Raw genomic sequence first — 12587 nt, 5'->3', positions numbered from 1 at the left:
TGTGAAAAGGTTTCTATATTTATATAATGTTTTATAATTAGAGTCAACATTTCTGCTTTTGCCAATTTTCAGAATGTGTTGCATCCTTGTGTTTGGAAAATTAATGTAATTTATTTTATTTTGGTTCCATAAACTGAAATGAGTAGGCACTAATTTGAAGTGAAAAAGTGTAAACAAAATGAATTTATCACATGAAAAATTTTCCTCTATTATTCTTATTTTTATGATGTTCTGACAAGTGGCAACTCAAGACAGCATTTGTTAGTTTTGACTGAAATGTAATAGTCATATGAAATATATTTGTGAGTCCCATTTTAAGACATCTTCTTTGAGTCTAACCCTAAATTTTAAAGCAATAACCTGGGAATCGTTTTGAATATCTAAAGATGTAGGAGGGACTTTCAAAGGATTTCCTGCTTCACCTTCCTGTTTCCTATAGAAAGAACTAAAAAGGACTGAAGATATCAATTCAATACATGTATTTTTTTCCTAGGCATCAATTTTCTCAGAAGTAAATCTAGAGGTAGAAATTATAATTTAGTTTAGGCATGGATATTTGCTGTAAGAACTTTCACCATGATGGAAAGTGAATGGAAAGGTTAAGTAGAAGACGTGCATCATTGCTGTAATTTGTAAACTGATGTGATAACCTCATGTTTAATATTTTATGGAGTAGAAGGTGAATGCTACAGGGAGAAATGTCACTTGGAGATAAGGGAAATCGTATGCTAAGAATGTGTATAAATGTGACTGAGAATTAACTTGAGTCTTTCTTTATTAATTGATAGGCCGGTGTAACATGACAATGAAATAATGAAGGTATCCTAGCAACCATATTTTCATAACAACTGTGGCCTATAAGACTATGATGACTGTCAGCCACATTTTATTAATTCAGGAGGGTGAGCAAAGATAATTTCCAATCATAAAACCTTTCTGTAAACAAAATATGATACAGATTTGATCACACCCAATTGGAATCCTTTTATTTAAAAAAATCATAAATCTAGATTAATAAATCATCTTGTGTTTATAATATTGCAATTCAGTTTGAAATTGTACTAAGAGATTTTGTCATTTATTTGCTATGTAACCTGAAAAAATAATTCTAAAAAATATCCACAAAGATCTTTTAATATTATGATATCTATTTTTAATATAAAATATCAACTTATCAAAATAGGCATTTATTTGTAAGTTATTCCTATTTTTTAATCAGCTTTATTTATTCTTATAATACCAAGCCAAGGACATTGTATCTATGTCCTTGTTTTGATGTCCCGGAAACTGGTTTATTTTCTGTTTTTTTTAAAATTGTATTTTGAATTTTTTTTTTTTTTTTTTTGAGATGAAGTCTCACCCTTGACCCCCAGGCTGGAGTGCAATGGCACGATCTCGGCTCACTGCAACCTCCACCTCCCAGGTTCAAGTGATTCTCCTGCTTCAGCCTCCCTAGTAGCTGGGATTATAAGTGCCTGCCAACACAGCCAGCTAATTTTTGTATTTTTAGTAGAGATGGAGTTTCACCATATTGGCCAGGATGGTCTCGAACTCCTGACCTCAGGTGATCTGCCAGCCTCAGCCTCCCAAAGTGCCAGGATTACAGGCGTGAGCCACCATACTGGGCCTAAAATTTTTAATTGACAAAGATTTTTTATATTTTTTAAGTGTACAACATGATGATTTGATAAGTATACTTTGTGGACTTATTACCACAGATTAATATGTCCACCATCACACACAGTTACCATTTATGTGTGTGTGTGCATTTGTGTGTCTGTGTGGTAAAGACACTTGAAATCTACTTTCTTATCAAGTTTCAAGTAAACAGTGCATTTTAAAATTATCAGTGAGACACTTCTGTCCCACAGACTGAATCTATTCAAATACTTTTCCTTTAGTGAATTTAAAAAGAAGGAAGGAGTGCTTATTAAGTACCTACTGTTAGTATAACTTGATCACAGAAATACTTCTACTCAATTTTGGGGTCTACTATTTTCTCAATTTCCATCTCCTCTGATTTATTATAAAAATAATTTATCTGTCCAAGTCCTGTCGGGAAAGCAGAAACATCTCTGTGTATTTGAAGTAAGCAGAAAGAGATTTAATACAGGGAAATACTGGAAGGTGTGAGGCAGAGATAAAGTGCAGCTACCGCCACATTTCACCACTACTCCAAGGACTCAGGAAGGGACAGAAACTTCCAGAAACTTTAGACAATGATCACTGTTGCCTCCAGCAATGGTTCAAGAGAAATTATCTAGGGACTGCTGAAAATGTCACCTGCCCAAAAACACTTATCTGCCCATTGCAGCCAGAGGAGTGTTAACATGGCTAATGCCTGTCATGTGTTGTGCCTCTCACAGGCAGGGTTTTACCTGGAGCCCTACTGACAGAAACTCCAAGAAATCTAGTTCTCAGGCTTCCAGCTTCTTTAACACAGAACAGCCAAGAGGAGGAGGAAAAGTGCTGAGCTCCAAACAGACAATTTGGCACAAATATTAAGTCAGAGAACTTTCCCATAAGTGACAACATAGCAATTCCAAATATAACAGAAAAATTGTAGGAGGGATCTCTAGCTTGTAATTATCTAGAATATTTTAGCAACTATAATTGAAGAACTAAACAATACCTAAGGTACTAATAGTTCTCCAATTATATTATTATTCCCCACACCTATTTTGTCTGTGTTCTAATAAAGCTTAAATTTTATTTTGTCTTTTTAGTAAGATATTAATGTGATTGTTAATCTGAATAGATCTTTGGAAATTTGGAATCAGTTAACCTTCTTTACCTGCCTAATTAGAAATAATATTGATATACAGGCAGAATAGTTTATGAACACTAGAGATTTTTTAAAAAGCAAACACAAAAGTGAAAGTTAACTAGCAGAATGTATCCTAAGCAATAACAGCTTTTATAGATTTTTTTTTTTTTTTTGAGACGGAGTCTCGCTCTGTCGCCCAGGCTGGAGTGCAGTGGCGGGATCTCGGCTCACTGCAAGCTCCGCCTCCGGGGTTCCCGCCATTATCCTGCCTCAGCCTCCTGCTGGGACTACAGGCGCCCGCCACCACGCCCGGCTAGTTTTTTTGTATTTTTAGTAGAGACAGGGTTTCACCGTGTTAGCCAGGAGGGTCTCGATCTCCTGACCTCGTGATCCGCCCGCCTCGGCCTCCCAAAGTGCTGGGATTACAGGCTTGAGCCACCGCGCCCGGCCTAGCTTTTATAGATTTTAAATTTAGATGTCAGGTGCTCTCCCTGTTCTCTGCATTAAGATAGGAATTCACATTTTTTACTTTTAGCTACTATGGAACAATTAATAAATTGTATAAATGAAAGAATTAGAGCTTTCTGAGACACACTTGGTTGTGATAATGCAAATAGACCTCTCTCGGGGCAGAGATGCATCTGCCTTCTTTACAATTCTGTGCCAGCTCTTTGTACATTGCTTTATACATGTGAAGAACCCAGAAAGTATGTGCTGAAAAATACATGACTAGTATTTACTTTGTTACATTTAACTCAGATATCATTTTAGAAGTTGTATATTTTCCCTTAAAGAATCATGCTGTCAGCACTTTGGGAGACCTAGGTGGAAGGATCATTTGAACCCAAGAGTTTGAGACCAGACTGGGCAACACAGAGTGACCCTGTTTTTACAAAAGTTTTTTTTTTTTTTTTTTTTTTTTTTTTTTAGCTGTGCATGGTGGTGCATGCCTGTGGTCCCAGCTACAAGGGGGGCTAAAGCAGGAGGATCACTTGAGCCCAGGGAGTCAAGGCTGCAGTGAGAGGTGTCTGTGCCACTTCACTCCAGCTTGGGCAACAGAGCAAGACCCTGCCTCAAAAAAAAGAAAAAAGAAAAAAGTTGTTATAAAGGAAGGAACTTCAAAACACAGCCATTTTCAAATTCTTGACAAGTGCTGAATCTGAGCAAAGTAGCATACAGGAATTCATTATCTTTTCTCTCTGCTTTTGATGTTTTTGCGTATTTAAAAATTCTTTCCGTATAAATTTGCTTTTAAAATGTTATCTGTCCAGGTGATCTGACACTAACAACTTAACAGCCATTCTACTGAGTCAACAAATTTCTCCTCCGTGTACAGACTTCAACCAAGGACTCTAATACCACTCAATTGTGAAGTGCTGCTGGGCGGGACACACGTTCAGGAGACACAGTAGGGGAACAGATGAGGCCAGAGTGGCCCACAGCCTGGGTGAAGAGCCCCCAATGATTTGTAAAGTATTTGCTGCCTCATTTATGGAAATAAATGCTAAAAAAACTGTTACAAGTATTACATTTTTACATCAAATTAAACATTTCAAAATTAGTGTCACAACTTTTACTGGGAGCAACTTTTGAGGGGCATTTTATCTAATAACAGCAACATGGTTATTTAGAGAATAGACCTAGAATATTTCTTAAATGGAAAGCATACTCAGCAATAAAGTCATCTGGTCCTTACAGCCGACTTGGGTTTGTACTGCCACTCCAGCCATCCCCAAATGGACAGGGAACTTCCATCCATTGAGTCACCACTGTCCTACTCTCCCTCCCTGCCAAGTGTAGATTACAAAGACTAACGGCTGCAGCCTCTCTTCTGCAAACACTCGTCTCCTCTTATTTCATAGCACTCTTCTGGCAAAACCACAATCTTGATCATAATCATCCCTCCCCCACTCTATGCCTGCAACCAGGTGGCTGAAAATTGCTAGGAAATTCTCACATCCACAAGGACTGGTCTCTTTCGTAGAATAAATGACAAAATCATCAAGCAGCACGAAAGCTCCTCCCATATTCCACAGTAAATATTTTTTGTCACTTACTCTTCCAGACAATTATTTCATATTTTCTCCTCTTCAAACATCTGTGATAAAACTCAGCTGATGACTTCACACTTCCTTAGTAAAAGATACAGCCAGATGAGAATTATTTCATCTGGCACACACCCACCAAATGTATTTTTTTGTTAACTCCTTTGTCTCATACACCTGGCACAATTTTTCATGAATGCATTGAGCTAACCTACATTTTAAAACTGTTGTTATAATAGAATAACTGTCCCAGCTCCTGTTTAATTCCAGCCATCCCTCACCCACATAAGGATTTTATTCTTGCAGTTTTGCCAGCTCCTGCATCATCAGTTTTTTCTACTAAAATGGGTCATTCCTACTAGCATGCCAGAGTAGCTCCCATAGTACAAATAAACAAATGAAAATATCCCTTGGCTTCTTGAACTCCAGTCACAGTTCTTGTTCTCTGTTCATCTGCATGGCAAAACTCCTTAAAGGAAGTGCCTACGTTAAGTGTCTCTGTTTTCTCATCTCCGTCCTCCCTTCAGCTCACTCAAAGTTGGCTTCTATTCTTATCTTTGCACCGAAAAAGCACTAGTTTGTGTCAATCACAATTTTCATTAGATTTGGTCATGTTAAGCACTTGAAATAAATTCTAACATAGTTTTAATATATGTAGATATGTGTAAACATAGATACTGCTTTAATATCTACAGATAAGGAAACTGACGCTTAAAGTGTGCCTGAAGTTACACACTACATGAGTGATAGATCCAGTCTTCCAACAGAGGCAGTCTGACTCCAATTTCTGTGATCTCAACTACAGAGAAAACCTCCTTTAGGGAGAACCTCCCTCTTGACATTTTCTTCCCCCAGCACCCACTAGGTTGGGAATCCCTTTATTAGCTGCCTTGTAACTCGGTATGCCTCCTTTGCAGTATTTGCATCACAGTTTGTAATTATATGTTTATTGTTGATATTTTGACATCTGCTTTTCCTACTAAGCTGTAAGCTTCTGAAGGCAGAAGGAAGATCTTTTTTTGGTTATTGTTTTATCCCTCTACTGTGAACATGATTTTGAATGAATGGATGGATTAAAATGAATTTAAACAACTTTGGGACAAATTCTCATACAAATTATGTATTTGCAATATGTCCCAATATTGAAGTCCAGTTAGAGTTTTTATTTATTTATTTATTTATTTATTTATTTTATTTTATTTTATTTTTGAGATGGAGTTTCTCTCTTGTTGCCCAGGCTGAAGTACAATGGCACTATCTTGGCTCACTGTAACCTCTGCCTCCTCTAGGGTTCAAGCAATTCTCTTGCCTCAGCCTCCCAAGTAGCTGGGATTACAGGCATGCACCACCACACTCAGCTAATTTTTGTATTTTTAGTAGAGATGGGGTTTCACCATGATGCCCAGGCTGGTCTGGAAATCCCGACCTCAATTGATCCACCTGGCTGGGCCTCCCAAAGTGCTGGAATTACAGGCATGAGCCACTGCACTCGGCCCAGTTAGAGTTTTGACAGACATGTATACACCCATGTACTTACCACCTTATGCCAGAGTAGAACACTTCCATCACCCCAGTAAGTTCCTTCATGCTTTTCTTCAATCAACGCTCCTCATCCTGCAACCACTGAGCTGATGTGTTTTACCATTACTCAGTTTTTCCTTGTCTGAAATTCAAGTAAATGTAATTATCATGAGCATATCTTTTGTCTCAGGCATTTTCCCTTAATATTGTATCTGTGAGATTTATTCATGATGTCTTATGTATCAGTAATTTGAGGCATTTTATTTCTGAGTAGTATACCATTGTGTGAATGTATGACAATTTCTTTATGTCTTCATCAGCTCATGGACATTTGGTTGTTTCCAGTTTGGTCTATCATGAATAAAGCTGATATCAACACAGCAGCATTTTGATGTGTATATACCTTCATTGCTCTTGGGTAAATGCCTACTAGTGAAGTTGCTGAGATATAGTCTATACATTTAATATTTTAAGAAACGGTTAGATAATTTTCCAGCAATATATGAGAATTACGTTTGGTTCGTCCACATTTTTCACCAGCACTTTGTGTTGTCAGTGTTTCTGATTTTAGCCATTCTAATAGGGTGGTCTAATGGTATCCCATTGTGATTTTAATTTGCATTTCCCTGATGATTAATGTTACTGAACAGCTTTTCTTTGCTTATTGGTTTTTGTGAAGTATCTTCTCAGGTCTTTAAAAGCAGTGAAAGTTGATGAGATCACCTATGGATTTGTGATGTATGCATGAGGACAAAAAATATGTCCTAAGATGAGTTCTTTCAATATTAAGAGTGAAACATAACAATTATGTTTCACTCTTAATATTCTAAATAAATCTTAATTCAAAATGAATTTAGAATTTATTTAACACATAGAATCATGTAAAATTAATTTAATTCCACATGAATCTCTGTGTTATTTAGAATTTTTGATGTTTTCACAATCTGAAAAATTTGTGAAAGATTTTTATTGTATTTCTTTACTGTTTTATATCAGTTTGATATGACCTTAATAAAAGTGACCTCAGATGCATGTAGTATTTTCCTTATGATCCTTGATGCTCAGTAAAACTGAATTTTTTTGATAATGAAATTTTGTGATACACAACCGTGTCTTGTCTTACTACTCACAAAAAATAGTTCTTTTCTCAAAAATTCTATGCCCATTATTAAATATGTAAAGTAAGATATATGCATTTCTGTAAGTATAACCCAAAGAAAATGTTTAACCAAAGATAAATTTATAGCTCTTAAGAAAAACGTGTTTTTCATTTTTCTCCTCTGCACTTATTAGTAATATCAAGGAATCAGAAGCATTGATTTATAAAATACCATATGACAAAATTACAGGATTCAAAAGTGATTAATAGTCTGAACAGTATTAGTAAAACTACAATTGTTCAGAGATTAGGTTTTCAGAATTATCAGGCTCCTGGAACAATTTCTTATCTAAAGTCACCAAAACTAAGCCAAACAAAACCTTTTTATTGATAAAGAAATAATCAAAGGCAATGAACAAACCTAGTCAAAAGAGGAAAAGCTCTCAGATCAAATGGTGGTATAAAAAGAAAATATTGCAGTACCTTGTAATGACGGAAGTGTTTTTTCCTGATCTTTTTACAACATGGTTCTTACAGGGAATAATGCACACGTAAAATATTAAGAGGCTCATTGGGGGTACTTAGCACCTTACTAAGGTCAGGCACGCTCCTAAAGCCTATATGGAAATTAATTCACTTGCTCCTCTTGACAACCGTTAGGTCTTTGTAAACTTTATTCACAAGGGATAAGAAAAGTTATGTTACATTTCCAAAGTCACAAAAGCAGTTGGTGACGGAGCTGGGTTTCAAACATGTGTCTTTCTTACTCCAAAGATTTGCTCTCAACCATTAGTTTGTAATTATTTATTGAGGGAATAATTATAATAGTGCTTTATTTGTAAGCTATATCATAGAAAGAATACCTCTGCTGAGTCAAAAGAAAAATCTACTTGAACCTCACAGTTGTAGTCCCTTAGGAATAGAAAAATGAAATCACCATGGTAGAGAAATGGAGAAAAAAAGAATATGATTAGACAATGAAATCATCATGGTGGAGAAAGGGGGAAAAAGAATATGATTAGAAAATATCACCAGTATTATGTTCATTCAGTCCATAAATATTGGATGGCTACTATGTGTTAGAAGCCACAATGGCTCTAGTTAGATAAAGTTGAATACAACATGGTTCCCAATCACAAGAAACTTATGGTTTAGTCCCTGAAGATATACAAATTCACTATAGTCCAACAATTTGGAAGATTATTTACTTTGCCCTTCTAATAAAACTACAAACAAACAAAACAAACAAAACAAAAACTAAAAAGAGGCAGCATGGAAACCTGTGCAATGTCAAGTACAAATGCAGCACATTGGAGGGGACTTCAGAATTCACTATTAAACAAACATTTTTTTACCAGCTATATGTCAATCACTCCACTAAGCTGTAGACATAATTCTCTCAAATATCAGAGGAAAGAAACCTCAAAAATTGTAATAATCTTAAAGGAAGAAACAAACATTCATGCACAGGAAGAATTGTGTAACATGTTAATGGGTCAATGCAATAATGACTAATTTGTCTTATTTATTATTAGAGCCACTGAATATTTCTGTTTAGTTCTTTTGCAAGTGTTGAATTACAATAAAGTTGTAGTATAACACCATACAGCCCATTCATTGAAATTAGTCTTCTTAATTCTTTTTTGTTTTAGATAGTTCTCAAATGATACAAGGATGGCTTAACTCTAACACAAAGTTTACCAAAAAAGATTAAGAATCTGTAGAAATTGTGGTTGTAGTCAAAATAAGTAGTAGCAGCAATTAGTACTATTTCTTGGGGTATTTATGCGGAGAACTGTGCTAAATACTTCACACAGTATGTACACTTACAGAATAAACTTTTAACAATTTGACTCATTTTTAAGCATGGTCTATGCCCTGAAAAATTTCAGATGAACAAAACTCAGTCTATTTTGAAGATATTTGCTATGTTCTAGCTGGAACTCAGTGGGTTAACTCAAAGCCATCTGGAACATTCAGCTGTTCAGAATAACTCATTTTCAGGGAGCTCTGTATAGTTGAGCACTTACTATACGTGTTTTCACATAATGTGAATAGAAATGTGACTATTTGTAACATTTAAACACCCACAATTTCCACAAATGAAAGAAAGTTCAGCGTGATATTTATCATGACTCAGTTTTTTCTCCTTCCTCAGAATGGCACTTGCATCTTTTGGGGAGCTTTTGAATAGGCGCTGCTGCAAAATGCAGTAGGTGACAGTTAAACATACTCTTCAGCATTTGCACAAGATGAATCATGTTCTTTCCCAGTCATTTGGCTTTTCAAGATCTCTGTTAAAGAGGAGATGCAAAAACTCTCTCTTGCGACTCTTTCATCAGTCATCAAACTTGTGGCTTTTAGAGCACATTGGTTTTGAGAAGCTTTTCATGAAGCACCTTGAAACAGCTTGCCATGGAAACAGAAAAAAAAGGAAGGCAGATGCCTGAAAAAGAGATTTTTTCTTTTAGTTAACATATCACAGGATGGGCCCTATGCCCAAACTTGAGAATTCAGAATTCTCATTGACATGAAAAGGAGTTTTCTATCGTTTTCTGTAAAGCTGTTGGATTAGTCCTTAGTTTTGAATAAAATGTTCACTCTTCTTCTTGCTCTCTCTCTTTTTTTCCCCACTTTTGTTTTATAGGCATTTTCCTTTAAAAAAAAAATCTGGATATCTCTTTTCATATTGAGTAATTGTGTCTCTCTAGATGGTTCCAGAAAAGTTAGATTTAATGGGTTCCTAAGAAAATACACGTAAGAGTAACCTTCTTATCAGACATGAAGTGGCAGAAGACAGAGTTAGGGCTGTCTTTCATCAAGGTAATATTTATAGCTAAGCAAATCAACATTTCAGCTCTGCAAATTCTAAATTTGTTGCCAGACAGTATCTGGAGATTGTTTTGTGTGTTTTGATTAAATACAGGTTCCTTGAACTTTTTTTTTCCTAACAAAACCTGAATCCTGCGTTAGTTCTTGTTCTTTGTTTTTTCTAGTTAGGCCTTGTGATAAATGAGATGTCTAATTAATGACTCACATCACTGAGTGTAAAGAGTCTCTTTCTTTATAATCATAGTCACTGATATTAACTTTTCTATAGTTTGTAATTGAAAATTTAGTAATAATATTTGAAAAAAAGCATTTCAATTTATTCAAAATAAAACTTCACCTGGCAGAAACCAAAGTAGAAAAAATAAGGCAGTAAATTGTTGCTTCCAAAATTATGCTTCTCTGCGTGTACATTGGAAAGAACAGTCTGTGTATACTTAACAAACATTTGAGTACATTCTATGTTTCAGGCACTGTGGTAGATGCTGAAAATGTAAATAGGGTGTCCACCCTGGAAACTTTATGGTGAAATCAAGAAATGGGGGGGTGAAATGATGAAGACTGTAAATGTATATGCAAACTAAGTTACAGGCCTTAATAAGGTGCACAAAGACGTCCCCAAAAAAGAGTGAGGAGGGAAGAGTAGTTTCCTGGAGGGATTTTTTTTTTTTTTAAAAGAAGAAATAAAGAAAACTGGATAATTAATCTGATAAAAATACAATCTAATATTATGGAATAAGCTTAAAGGTCCCAGACCTGACTTGAATCTCTGTGGCAGAGTGGAAAACATTGTGAAATCCTTGATACGGACAAAAGAACTTCCCCAGTAGGAAAGATAAGAACAATAGAACTGTTTCTGACAGCAGCCATGGCCAAGAAGAATGTTCATGAGCTCACATGAAGCAGTCCCAAGGACACACAAAAAAACTCACATTGAGTGAGGTTTTTTAGGAGGAATAGAAATTAGCATGTGTGGACATAGATTTATAAAATACAATTGATTATTAAGAGTATAACCCCATTTAGGTCAGGAGATCGAGCCCATCCTGGCAAAAATGGTGAAACCCCGTCTCTACTAAAAAATGCAAAAAACTAGCCGGGCGAGGTGGCGGGCGCCTGTAGTCCCAGCTACTTGGGAGGCTGAGGCAGGAGAATGGCGTAAGCCCGGGAGGCGGAGTTTGCAGTGAGCCGAGATCTGGCCACTGCACTCCAGCCTGGGCGACAGAGCGAGACTCCGTCTCAAAAAAACAAAAACAAAAACAAAACAAAAACAAAAACAAAAAAAGAGTATAACCCCATTCATCTTTACAAGTGGTTACAGCTTGAAGACTCTAACAATGTAAAAGTTCTTACATTAACCTCCATTTATGAAAGCAAGAAATAGTGAGGGTAGATAGTCAACTGGAGACCAAACTAGAGATAGTTGTATAAGCCATGCTAAGAATTTTTAATGTCATCTATCAGATTTGACAATTTTGTTTGAGCAGATTTGAATTTTTAAAAGATTATTGGCCAGGCGTGGTGGCTCACGCCTATAATCCCAGCTTCTCGGGGGGCTGAGGCAGGAGAATCACTTGAACCTGGGAGGCGGAGGTCGCAGTGAGCCGAGATTGTGCCACTGCACTCCAGCCTGGGTGACAGAGATTCTGGAAAAAAAAAAAAAAAAGCAAGGTTATCATGGCAGCAGTGCAGAGAATGAATGGACTTGAGAGAAAGGCAAATTTGAAGGTTAGGCTCTGAAGAGACAGAGGAATAGAAAGAACAGCCTGGAGCAAAGCAAGTCTCAAAATAGGGTAATCACTGTGGCAACAAAAAGTAAGAATGAAATAATACCTGTTTGAGAACATGATTTGAAAGGACACAGGTTGATTGAATGTGTTTAGGGGAGGGATTTTGGTGGAGATAAAATATAAAAAAGAAGTGTCCATGGTTTCCAGGTTTCTGACTTGGGTGCTCGGTGGATGGCCATGCCAGTCACTGAAACAATGATTACAGAAAAAGGAAAACATTTGGATGAGGAGGATGAGATTGGTTAGGCATGAGACTGGCTAGATATAGATATAGATGGGTTTGTAAGTGTTGCTTTAGACTTCTGGGTATAAGTTGGAGTTGTAAGTATAGACTTGCTGTTTCTGTCCTCTTATGTTTTGCACAGAGATACTTTACTAAAATAGCAGTGCTATTAATTATATCATGTTTGGATTCCTGGCCAAGTAGCTTAATTTTGTTTTGTTTGTGTTTTGTTTTGTTTTGTTTTTTGAGATGGAGTTTTGCTCTTGTCACCCAGGCTGGAGTGCAGTGGCGTGATCTCAGGTCACTTCAACCT

The sequence above is a fragment of the Trachypithecus francoisi genome, unplaced genomic scaffold (assembly GCF_009764315.1).
Source record: "Trachypithecus francoisi isolate TF-2019V2 unplaced genomic scaffold, Tfra_2.0 Lachesis_group7, whole genome shotgun sequence".
NCBI classification, from domain to species: Eukaryota; Metazoa; Chordata; class Mammalia; order Primates; family Cercopithecidae; genus Trachypithecus; species Trachypithecus francoisi.
Note: the sequence above shows the minus strand (reverse complement) of the source record.